Source organism: Budorcas taxicolor, chromosome 23, assembly GCF_023091745.1.
Source record: "Budorcas taxicolor isolate Tak-1 chromosome 23, Takin1.1, whole genome shotgun sequence".
NCBI classification, from domain to species: domain Eukaryota; kingdom Metazoa; phylum Chordata; class Mammalia; order Artiodactyla; family Bovidae; genus Budorcas; species Budorcas taxicolor.
The window spans coordinates 16,367,596-16,379,553 of record NC_068932.1 but is presented as its reverse complement, the minus strand read 5'-3'; the positions used below and the strand labels follow the sequence as shown (position 1 = coordinate 16,379,553).

At 40.6% G+C, this 11,958-nt stretch overlaps 1 protein-coding gene across 2 annotated transcripts in view; it reads left to right on the top strand.

Annotated features, from left to right (window-relative positions):
* Nucleotides 1-243: 243 nt before the first annotated feature.
* LOC128067983 (cytochrome P450 2C31-like) overlaps nt 244-11,958 on the top strand; it is an 83,224-nt gene continuing 71,509 nt past the window's right edge. For both annotated transcript variants that reach the window (XM_052661126.1, XM_052661125.1), the window contains exon 1: nt 244-358. The gene's annotated coding sequence lies outside the window, so the exon portion shown is untranslated. The remainder of the gene's footprint in view (nt 359-11,958) is intronic.

The following is an 11,958-nucleotide window of genomic DNA, read 5'->3' as shown; positions in this document are numbered from 1 at the left end:
ACACAGCCTTGAGATTAATGGTCCCTTGCAAATAAGGGAACATTCCCTTCTTGTGATAAGGACTCTGGACAGACTCTGCAGTAAGCCGGAATTTTACTCCCTTTTGCTGTACAATAACATTTATGCACATGCGCTGTACTGAATAAGTTTGGTCATACAGTCTGGAATTCTGCCCCGGGGGGCGGGGCTATATAAAAATAGACCGCGAGCTTGCTTGCTTGCGCAGTTATTATTTTTTCTCTGGCCAGAGTGGTGTCTGTCTCTTGTATGTGTGTCTTGTTTTATGTCATTTCACTCATAATCTCCAGAAATCTCCTACATCTGGCGCCCAGAGTGGGGCTCGAGTGAAACCAAAAGGGTGAGTAACCCCGGGGGGATTTTAAATCCATAGCAGGGGAACTTTCAGGAAAATAATGGGGAATTCCTCACCCTAGCAGGGGAACTTTCAGAAAATCATGGAGAATTGCTAGGGGAATTCATGTACAGAATCATGGGGAATTCCTCACCCTAGCAGGGGAACTTTCAGAAAATCATGGAGAATTACTACGGGAATTCATGTACAGGGAGTTAGTCAAAGGACTTCTCCACTCCATAGGCATTAAGGCCTTGACTCGTCGATTGAGTGGGCTCTTTTGCTTGGTGGAGCAATATTGTCATTGGTTTCAATATCAAACGAAGTTACAATCAAATTTGAAGAAATGGAAAATAATTCAAAAAAATTAAAAAAACAACATCAGAAGGGTAATGTGATCCCTTTGAAGTTATGGACTTTATGTAATGCTATAATACAGGCTTTGACTTTGCCTATCTACTGGTAATGAGATTGGTCGACCCGATGTGGCCAGGGAACATTGTCAGTTCTCCTTTCCTTTGTCTATGCTTCATGATGATGACTTGCCTGCTCCCCCTAGTGGTTTTATCGATCCTCCACAATTATTTCCCATCCAGAGACAGCAAGATGGCAATGTGATAAATATTCAATATACTCCTTTGGAATATAAAATTTTTAAAGATCTTAAAGCTGCAGTAGTGCAATACGGTCCTCAATCTCCCTTTGTTTTGGCTATGCTGGAATCATTGGGAAAAGGCAAATTAATCATTCCATTAGATTAAGAAACATTTGCCTCTGTGTCTATTAGTCCCTCAAAGTTTTTTCCTTGTATAATCAAGGAGAGAATAGGGCGAGAATCTTTGATAAGCATTTCCCAAAATATATGTCGCCCAGTACTTCCAAATCCTCCTGTTCGTTCATTAGGAAGAGCCAAAAAGGGAACAGGGTTGGGGTAGGCAGGATGGCAGAAGGACAGGGAGGAAAAGTCCCCAGTATACGTTTGCATTCAGTATTTGCATTCTCAAATGCTAAAGTTTGTAATAATATCTCTGAAATTTCATCCCTCTCTATAGCTCGTTCCATAGCCATCCTCAATCTTGCTAAAAGATCAGTATATGGCTCATTGGGGCCTCGCATTGTCTTAACAAAGGAGGGCCGGGCGTGGCCAGTAAGCACCACATGACGCCATGCTCGTAAAAAGACCTGGTGGACTTGTTGTAGGTCCTGATCAGAGTATTGAGCCTGTCCTCTTAAAGCCCGATAGTGGCCCTCTCCTATTAATTTATCCTCGAGGGGATGAGGGGGATTCTGTCCTTCATTAATCTCAGCCTGCTTTCTAGCTTCTTCTTCCTTCCAGTTATGAAGTTGCAACCATTGAGAACCCTCCAAAACAGTTTTCTCTTGCCTCATTTCCTGGTTCGTTTTCTAATCATTATCTGTCTTCTAAATTGATTGATTTTCTCTGGACTAACTCTATGATATCTCTATCCCCAATTTCAGAATTTCCAGTTAAGGGACCCACTATTTTTACAGATGCAAATATAAATACTGCTGGATATTGGACCCCAGAAAGTTCTAAGGTTCTTCCCCACTCATTTTCTTCTGTACAGCCCGCTGAGTTGTGAGCTATCTATTTAGTTTTACAAGATTTTCCCCAAATTCCTGTTAACATTGTTTCAGATTCTCGATATGCTGTTCTCTCTTGCCTACAGCTTCCCCATGTCTCCCTTCCACTGACCCTTAAAACAGCTATTGATAAATTGTTTTACCAAGTACAACAGTTGCTCTTGCAGCGTTCAGAATTAATTTTCTTTACTCACATTCGTGCACATTCCGCCCTTCCTAGACCCTTATCATTCAGAAATGCTACAATTGATGCCTTACTTTATCCTATAGAAGCAGCAAAACAAGAACTTCTCTTACAGCATGCCAATTCCAAAGGGTTACAAAAATCTCATGCTATTACTCGAAAACAAGCTCAAAATAGTGTTTGTTCTTGTTCCATATGTGCACCCTTTTCTTTACTGTTTACCTCACCAGGTGTCAATGTAAGGGGACAACAAGCAAATCAAATATGGCAAATGGAGGTAATTTACACTTATTCTTTCGGACAACAAAAATATGTGCATCATACTATAGATATGTATACACATTTTCAATGGGCCACTGCATTACATCCTGAAAAGGCTGATGCTGTTATTACTCATTTGTTATCTTCTTTTGCAGTTATGGGATTACCAATTGAATTGAAAACTGATAATGCACCTGCCTACCAATCCGCGAAGTTAGCTCACTTTTTATCCCAATATCATATAACTCATACTTTTGGTATTCCTTATAATAGTCAAGGGCAAGCTATCATTGAAAGAGCTAATCTTACCTTGCGTGAATATCTTGAAAAAATAAAAAAGGGGGAACAGGAGAGATTTATGAAACCTAAAGACATTTTGAATAAAACCTTACTTACCCTAAATTTTTTGAATATTTGGAGCAAGGGAAATCTATCAGCAGCAGAGTTGCATTTTCAAGGGAAAAAAGAAGACAAGAAGATCTTGAATATGCATATTTGGTATAAAGATAAAGAGAAAGGCTGGATCCCAGCATCATTAATATATCTGGGACGAGGGTATGCTTTCATTTCTGTTAATAATACAGGTTTTGGATCCCAGCGAGATTGATCAAAATCAACAATGGCTGATCCCTTTGTTCAAAAATGTTAACTTTTTGCTTCTTCTTCTCTAGAATCTTTGGAATGGGAACGTTGCCGAGGTCATCAACCCTTTAAAGTCATAAATTATTTTGGGTCTATCATTGTATATTGGAGTCCAGATTATGGGCAATTCTTAGAAAAATGGTCAAATAAATCTCTTAGGTGGCATCGTGCAAATATCATTTTGATGGGTAATGAGAATGAAACAATTAAATGGCAGCAATTTGCACTTGTCCCTCCTCAATTACAATTGCAGGGATATCCACACATTCAAAGGGATATTTGGAAACTATGGGCGGTTTCTGGTAATCTCACTATCTGGTCAGGAAACTATAATTTGGACAGTGGTGACTCTTCGGGTCCATTCCATGTTAATTTACATGTTAATAAATCTTATTCCACAATGGCATGTGTAAAATATCCTTTTGCATTGTTATATGGGAATTGGCCCTGGAATGATACTGTGCAGTCTATGTCATGTGATTATTGTAATCTAACTCAATGTGTAAATCAGTCTTGGTGGAAAGAACTTGAAAAACAAGCCTGTAACTCCAATTTTTCGTTAGTAATTCTTAAAGCTCGGACAGAAGTATGGTTGCCTATAAATCTGACTAGGCCATGGTCAGATTCTTTTGCTGTCTCTCATCTAGTAACTGCTGTACAGACTTTGCTGCATCCATCTCGACATATGCTTGGTGTGGTCATTGCTTCGATTCTAGCAATTGCGTCAGTAACTGCAACAGTGGCGATGGCAAACCTTGCGTTACACCAAGGAATTCAAACAGCTGATTTTGTTCAGGACTGGCATAAAGACTCTCATTTGCTATGACAAGAACAGCGAGATTTGGATGCACAACTTGCTACCGACGTGCTCAATCTTCAACACACCATTTCCTGGCTTGGAGATCAATTAGCTGTTTTATCTACACGAAGTGTGTTGAAATGTGATTGGACTTCTTCTCAGTTTTGTATAACACCTGTACCATTTGACATGGGCCCTTCAAGAAATTAACCAAGACATATAAATAAAAAGAGTTCTAGATGCCCATCATCTAGAGAGATTCCGCCTAGCCCCCAAAAGGTGGCTGGATAGCCAATGACGGGTAAGACCCTCAGAGGAGGGCAACCTAAGACAGGCACAGCTGCAAGAGGGGCTGGCAAGGCTGGAGGTTGGTCCCCTAACAGCTTTACGCCTTGCTCTACAGAACATCGATACAAATGTCTCGAGGGCTTAAATAAAATAAAAAAGGGGGAGATGAAGGGTTAATGCAGTCAATAGGGAAAGTGGAGATGTGCTGCTTGCAAACAGGATGTTCTGCCAAGGAGACTGACACAGCCTTGAGATTAATGGTCCCTTGCAAATAAGGGAACATTCCCTTCTTGTGATAAGGGCTCTGGACAGACTCTGCAGTAAGCTGGAATTTCACTCCCTTTTGCTATACGATAACATTTATGCACATGTGCTGTACTGAACAAGTTTGGTCATACAGTCTGGAATTCTGCCCAGGGGGGGCTATATAAAAATAGACTGCGAGCTTGCTTGCTTGCGCAGTTATTATTTTTCCTCTGGCCAGAGTGGTGTCTGTCTCTTGTATGTGTGTCTTGTTTTATGTCATTTCACTCGTAATCTCCAGAAATCTCCTACATTAGGTTGTTGTGTTTTCATTTTCATTCGTTTCTATGCATATTTTGATTTCTTCTGATTTGTTGGTTATTCAGAAGTGTGTTGTTTAGCCTCCATATGCTGGAATTTTTAATAGTTTTTTCCTGTAATTGACATCTGATCGTACTGCATTGTGGTCAGAAAAGATGCTTGGGATGATTTCAATTTTTTTGAATTTACTAAGAAAAGTTATGACCAACCTAGATAGCATATTCAAAAACAGAGATGTTACTTTGCTGACTAAGGTCCGTCTAGTCAAGGCTATGGTTTTTTCTGTGGTCAAGTATGGATGTGAGAGTCGGAAAGTGAAGAAGGCTGAGCGCTGAAGAATTGATGCTTTTGAACTGTGGTGTTGGAGAAGACTCTTGAGAGTCCCTTGGACTGCAAGGAGATCCAACCAGTCCATTCTGAAGGAGATCAACCCTGGGATTTCTTTGGAGGGAATGATGCTAAAGCTGAAACTCCAGTACTTTGGCCACCTCATGCGAAGAGTTGATTCATTGGAAAAGACTCTGATGCTGGGAGGGGTTGGGGGTGGAGGAAAAAGGGACGACCTAGGATGAAATGGCTGGATGGCATCACGGACTCGATGGACATGAGTCTGAGTGAACTCTGGGAGATGGTGATGAACAGGGAGGCCTGGCGTGCTGCGATTCATGGGGTCGCAAAGAGTCGGACACGACTGAACAACTGAACTGAACTGAACTGAAGGCTAGATTTATTGTGCAGGATGTGGTCTATCCTGGAGAAGTTTCCATATGCAGTTGAGAAAAAGGTGGAATTCATTGTTTTGGGGTGAAATGTCCTATAGATATCAAATAGGTCTAACTGGTCCATTGTATCATTTAAAGTTCCTGTTTCCTTGCTAATTTTATCTTTAGTTGATCTATCCATAGATGTGAGTGGGGTATTAAAGTCTCCCACTATTATTGTGTTATTGTTAATTTCTCATTTCATACTTGTTAGCATTTCCTTACAGATTGCAGTGCTCCTATATTGGGTGCATATATATGTATAATTGTTATATCTTCTTGGATTGATCCTTTGATCATTATGTAGTGTCCTTCTTTGTCTCTTTTCACAGCCTTTATTTCAAAGTCTATTTTTTCTGATATTGGTATTGCTACTCCTGCTTTCTTTGGGTCTCCATTTGCATGAAGTATGTTTTTCCAGCCCTTCACTTCAGTGTGTGTGTGTATGTACCTTGTTTTGAGTTGGGTCTCTTGTAGACAGCATATACAGGGGTCTTGTTTTTGTATCCATTCAGCCAGTCTTTGTCTTTTGGTTGAGGCATTCTGCCCATTACATTTAAGGTAATTATTGATAAGTATGATCCCATTGCCATTTACTTTATTGTTTTGGGTTCAAGTTTATACACCTTTTCTCTGTTTCCTGTCTAAAGAAGATCCTTTAGCATTTGTTGAAGAGCTGGTTTGGTGGTGCTGAATTTTCTGAGCTTTTGCTTGTCTGTAAAGCTTTTGATTTCTCCTTCATATTTGAATGAGGTCCTTTCTGGTACAGTAATCTGGGTTGTAGGTTTTTCTCTTTCACCAGTTTAAGTATGTCCTGCCATTCCCTCCTGGCCTGAAGAGCTTCTATTGAAAGATCCGCTTTTATCCTTATGGAAATCCCCTTGTGTGTTATTTGTTGTTTTTCCCTTGCTGCTTTTAATATTTGTTCTTTGTGTTTGATCTTTGTTAATTTGATTAATATGTGTCTTGGATGTTTTGCCTTGGGTTTATCCTGTTTGGGACTTTCTGGGTTTCTTGGACTTGGGTGGCTATTTCCTTCCCCATTTTAGGGAAGTTTTCAACTATCATCTCCTCAGGTGTTTTCTCATGGCCTTTCTTTTTGTCTTGTTCTTCTGCAACTCCTATGATTCGAATGTTGGGGCATTTGACATTGTCCCAGAGGTCTTTGAGGTTGTCCTCATTTAATTCTTTTTTCTTTTTTCCTCTCTGCTTCATTAATTTCCACCATTCTATCATCCCCATCACTTATCCTATCTTTTGCCTCCATTATTCTACTGTTGGTTCCTCCAGAGTGTTTCTGATCCCAGTTATTGCATTATTCATTATTGATTGACTCTTTTTTATTTCTTCTAGGTCCTTGTTAAACATTTCTTGCATCTTCTCAATCCTTGTCTTCAGGCTATTTATCTGTAACTCCATTTTGTTTTCGAGATTTTGGATCATTCATACTATCATTATTCTGAAATTTTTTTCAGGTAGACTCCCTATCTCCTTCTCTTTGGTGTGGTTTGGTGGGCATTTATCATGTTCCTTTACCTGCTGAATGTTTCTCTGCCTTTTCATCTTGTTTAGATGCTGTTTGGGGTGGCCTTTCTGTATTCTGGCAGTTTGTGGTTCTACTTTCTTGTTGAGGTTCCTCTCTTTGTGTGGGGTTGGACAAGTGGCGTGTCAAGGGTTCCTGGTTAGGGAAGCTTGTGTCAGTGTTCTGGAGGGTGGAGCTGGATTTCTTCTCTTTGGAGTGCAATGAAATGTCCAGTAGTGAGTTTTGAGATGTCTATGGGTTTGTTGTGACTTTGGGCAGCCTGTATATCGAAGCTCAGGGCTCTGTTCCTGCATTGCTGGAGAATTTGTGTGGTATGTCTTGCTCTGGAACTTGTTGGCTCTTGGTTGGAGCTTGGTTTCAGTGTAGATATGGATGCTTTTCAGTGAGCTCTTATCAATTAATGTTCCCTGGAGTCAGGAGTTCTCTACTGTTCTCAGGTTTGGGGCTTAAGTCTCCTGCCTCTGCTTTTCAGTCTTATCCTTACAGTAGCCTCAAGACTTCTCCATCCATAAAGCACCGATGATAAAACATCTAGGTTAATGGTGAAAAGATTCTCCACACTGAGAGACACCCAGAGAGGTTCACAGAGTTACATGGAGAAGAGAAGAGGGAGGAGAGAGATATAGGTGACCAGGAGAAGAAGAGGGGGAATCAAAAGGTGAGAGAGCAATCTAGCCAGTAATCAATTCCCTATGTGCTAGTGTGTCATTGTAATAATGACTGTTCAGATCTTCTGCTCACTTTTTGATTTGGTTTGGTTTTTGATATTAAGTTGTATAAATTGTTTATATATTTTGGATATTAACCTCTTGTTGGTCATATCATTTGCAAATACTTTCTTCCTGTCTGTAGATTAGCTTTTCATTTTGTTGATGGTTTCGTTTGCTGTGCAACAGTTTTTAAGATTAATCAGGTCAGGTTTGTTTATTTTTACTCATGTTCTCTTTGTTTATATATTTTGAGCATTAGCTCTTTATTGGTAATATCATTTGCAACTATTTTTTCCTATTCATTAGATTGTCTTTTTGTTTTGCTGATGGTTTATCTGCTGTTCTTTCACAATTGCTTGTAAGACACATTTAGTGGTGATAAATTCCCCCAGCTTTACTTTATGGAAAACTCTTCTTTTTGTTAATATGGTTACCTCTGCTATATAATAGGATCTTGTTTTTTTACACTTTACTTAAATTTTTTTTTTAAATTGAAGCATAATTGCTGTATAGAATTTGTTGTTTTCTGTCAAACCAATATGAATCAGCCACAGGTATATATATATCCCTTCCCCTTTGAGCCTCCCTCCCTTCTCCCTCCCCATTCCACAGCTCTAAGTTGATGCAGAGCCCCTGTTTGAGTTCTTGAGACATACAAAAAATTCCCATTGGTTATCTAGTTTACACATGGTAATGTAAGTTTCCATGTTACTCTCTCCATACATCTCACTCTCTCCTTCCCTCTCCCCATGCCCATAAGTCTATTCTCTATGTCTGTTTCTCCACTGCTGTCCTGCAAATGAATTCTTCAATATCATTTTTCTAGATTCTCTATATATGCATTAGTATACAATATTTATCTTTTTCTTTCTGACTTACTTCACTCTGTATAATAGGTACTAGGTTCATCAACCTCATCAGAACTGCCTCAAATGCATTCCTTTTTATGACTGATGCTGAAGCTGAAACTCCAATACTTTGGCCACCTCATGCGAGAAGTTGACTCATTGGAAAAGACCCTGATGCTGGGAGGGATTGGGGGCAGGAGGAGAAGGGGGCGACGGAGGATGAGATGGCTGGATGGCATCAGTGACTCAATGGACATGAGTTTGGGTAAACTCCAGGAGTTGGTGATGGACAGGGAAGCCTGGGGTACTGCGATTCATGGGGTCACAAAGAGTCGGACATGACTGAGCGACTGAACTGAATTGAACTGAATATTCCTTTGTGTGTATGTACCACAACTTCATCCATTCATCTGTTGATGGACATCGAGGCTGCTTCCAAGTTCTAGCTATTGTAAATAGTGCTGCAGTGAACAATGGGACATATGTGTCTTCTTCAATTATGGTTTCCTCAGGGTATATGCCTAGGAGTGGGGTTGCTGGGTCATATGGTGCTTTGATTCCTAGGTTTTTTTTTTTAAAGGAATCTCCATACTGTCTAACATAGTGGCTGTATCAATTTATATGTCCACCAACAGTGCAAGAGAATTCCCTATTCTCCGCACCCTCTCCAGCATTTATTGTTTGTAGACTTTCTGATGATGGCCATTCTGACCGGTCTGAGGTGATATCTCATTGTAGTTTTGATTTAAATTTCTTTAATAATGAGTGATGTTTAGCATCTTTTCATGTGTTTGTTAGCCATCTGTATGTCTTTGGAGAAATGTTTGTTTTGGTCTTTCCCCCACTTTTTGATTGGGTTGTTTTTCTGGTATTGAGTTGTATGAGTTGCTTGTATATTTTGGAAATTAATCCTTTGTCACTTGTTTCATTTGCTATTATTTTCTCCCATTCTAAGGGCTGTCTCTTCACCTTGTGTATAGTTTCCTTTGCTATACAAAAGCTTTTAAATTTAATCAGGCCCCACTTGTTTACTTTTGTGTTTATTTTTACTGGAAAATTCTTTATCTTGCCTTCACTTCTGGAGAATAACCTTACTGGGTAAAACATTCTTCATTGGCAGTTTTTTTTTTTTTTTTTTTTGGTTGTTGTTCTTAGAACTTTGAATGTATCATCCCATTATCTCCTGGTCTACAAGGTCTCTGTTGAGAAATATTTCAATAGCCTTAAGGTTGGGTCCCTTTTCTAAGAGAAATATGTTTTCTCTTGTTGCTTTTAAAGCTTTCTCATCTTTGATTTTAAATAGTTTCATTATACATTTTTTTGGAGAAGATTGTTTTCTATTGAAGTTCTGGGGTGGTCTATTTGCTTCATGAACTTGACTAGCCAAATCTCTCTCCAAGTTTGAGAAGCTGTTAGCCATTATTTCTTTAAGTAAATCCTTCACTCCTTTTGCCTACCTTTCTCCTTCTTGGACTCCAATGGTGCATACATTATTTCTCTTGAAGATGTCCAATAAATTCCATCACTTTTTTCATTCCTTCTCTGCTGCTGCTGCATTGTTTTATTAATTTACTCCTCTGAAAATATAATTTCAATCTTCTGTCTTCAGGCCCACTGCTTCTTTTCTTTGCTTGCTCCAGTCTGCTGTTGAAACTGTCTATTGTTCAGTCATTGTACTCATAAGCAATGTTTTGTTCTTTTTATATTTTCTATCTCTTTGTTGAACTTCCCATTTAGTTCTTTTATTGTCTCCCAATATTTTTAAGTTGTTTATCTGTGCTCTCTTGTAGCTCTCTGAGCACCTTTAGAACAATTATTTATAATGCTTTGTTGGACAATTCCTAGATCTCCATTACATTAGGGCCAGCTACTGGAGATTTACTATGGTCTTCTGAGTCATTTCCCCCTGATTCTTCAGTGATCCCCAGAACCTTCCACATAAGTCTACAGATTTGAAAAAGCATCCACCTCTTTCAGGCCTATGGACTATCTTTAGTAAGAGAAGATTTTCACCTGTGAGTGGGAGTATGCTGATGTATGCTGTTACTCTAGGTCAGGTGCTGCAAGTTATGGGAGCATGTGGAAGCACTGAGTCTGAGAAAAGGGGCATGATATCTCTTCTGCTCAGGTCATGGTACCACAACACTGACAAACTGCGTGGACCTTGATGAACACTGTTGGGGTTGCCCAGTGGCTGTAAGGGTAATAGCCATTTTCAGTGGTGCCTAAGAGCTCAGTGGCTAGGGACAGGACAGGCATTGGTCATGGCCAGAGAAAGTGGTGGACAGAAACTCAGCAGCATGAGTCAGCTAAAGGTCTTATGTTGGGGCAGAAGCCAGGTGCAGACATATATGTAATGTATAGGAAGCAAGAATCAGGCCAAGTAAGGGCTCACTGGCAGTTGCAGGGGTCCTGGATGTTGGCAAATTCTCCTATAGCTGCAAACTCTCCCTCTAGACATGTGCACTGCAGTGGAGGCTACACACAGGGCTCAGGTTGGGTGTGTGCAGGTGCTCTGCTGGAGTGGTTAGTCTAAGTGTAGACCAGCAGTGAGTATCAGCCAAAGGAGTCTAGGCTTGCATCTTGCACTCACACAGCCTCAGAAAAAAGAGCTGGCTTTGGGTGTGGGGACTCTGGACTCTGGCTGGGGTCTGGGGACAGACTGGGAAGGGGCTCCAGTGGCCACATCAGCAAATGTGAATACCTGTGGTGCAAAATCTGGTGTCATCTGCAGGAAATGCCAGGTGGCTTGCAAGATCTTTGTTTAATCAGTGGTGGAATCCACTGAGTTTGTCTCTTAAGTAGGTCCGTGTGAACTGTAACAACTTCTACTGTGTGGCTGCTACTAGTAGTCCCTGGTTTTCTTCTTGTTCCTCACATCTCTATACATCTGAGCTTTGTGAGTCTGGGTAGGCTGAAATCAAAGCAGGACATTTGTACAATGACCCCAAAGGCTGGAGAAGCCTGTTGCTCAGAATTCTCTCCCTCTCCTGGTGAGAGAACGCTTTACCTGGGAGGTTCCCTCACCACACTGAACATTGCTTACTTGGGGGATGGTGTGATCTTTTTAGCCTCGACTATTGCCTATTCGCTACCACTCACAACTTAGAGTTCTGGTCAGTTCAGTTCAGTCACTCAGTCGTGTCTGACTCTTTGCAACCACATGAATTGCAGCACGCCAGGCCTCGCTGTTCATCACCATCTCCCGGAGTTCACTCAGACTCATGTCCATCGAGTCCATGATGCCATCCAGCCATCTCATCCTAGGTTGTCCCTTTCTCCTCCACCCCCTATCCCTCCCAGCATCAGTCTTTTCCAATGAATAAACTCTTCGCATGAGGTGGCCAAAGTACTGGAGTTTCAGCTTTAGCATCATTCCCTCCAAAGAAATCCCAGGGTTG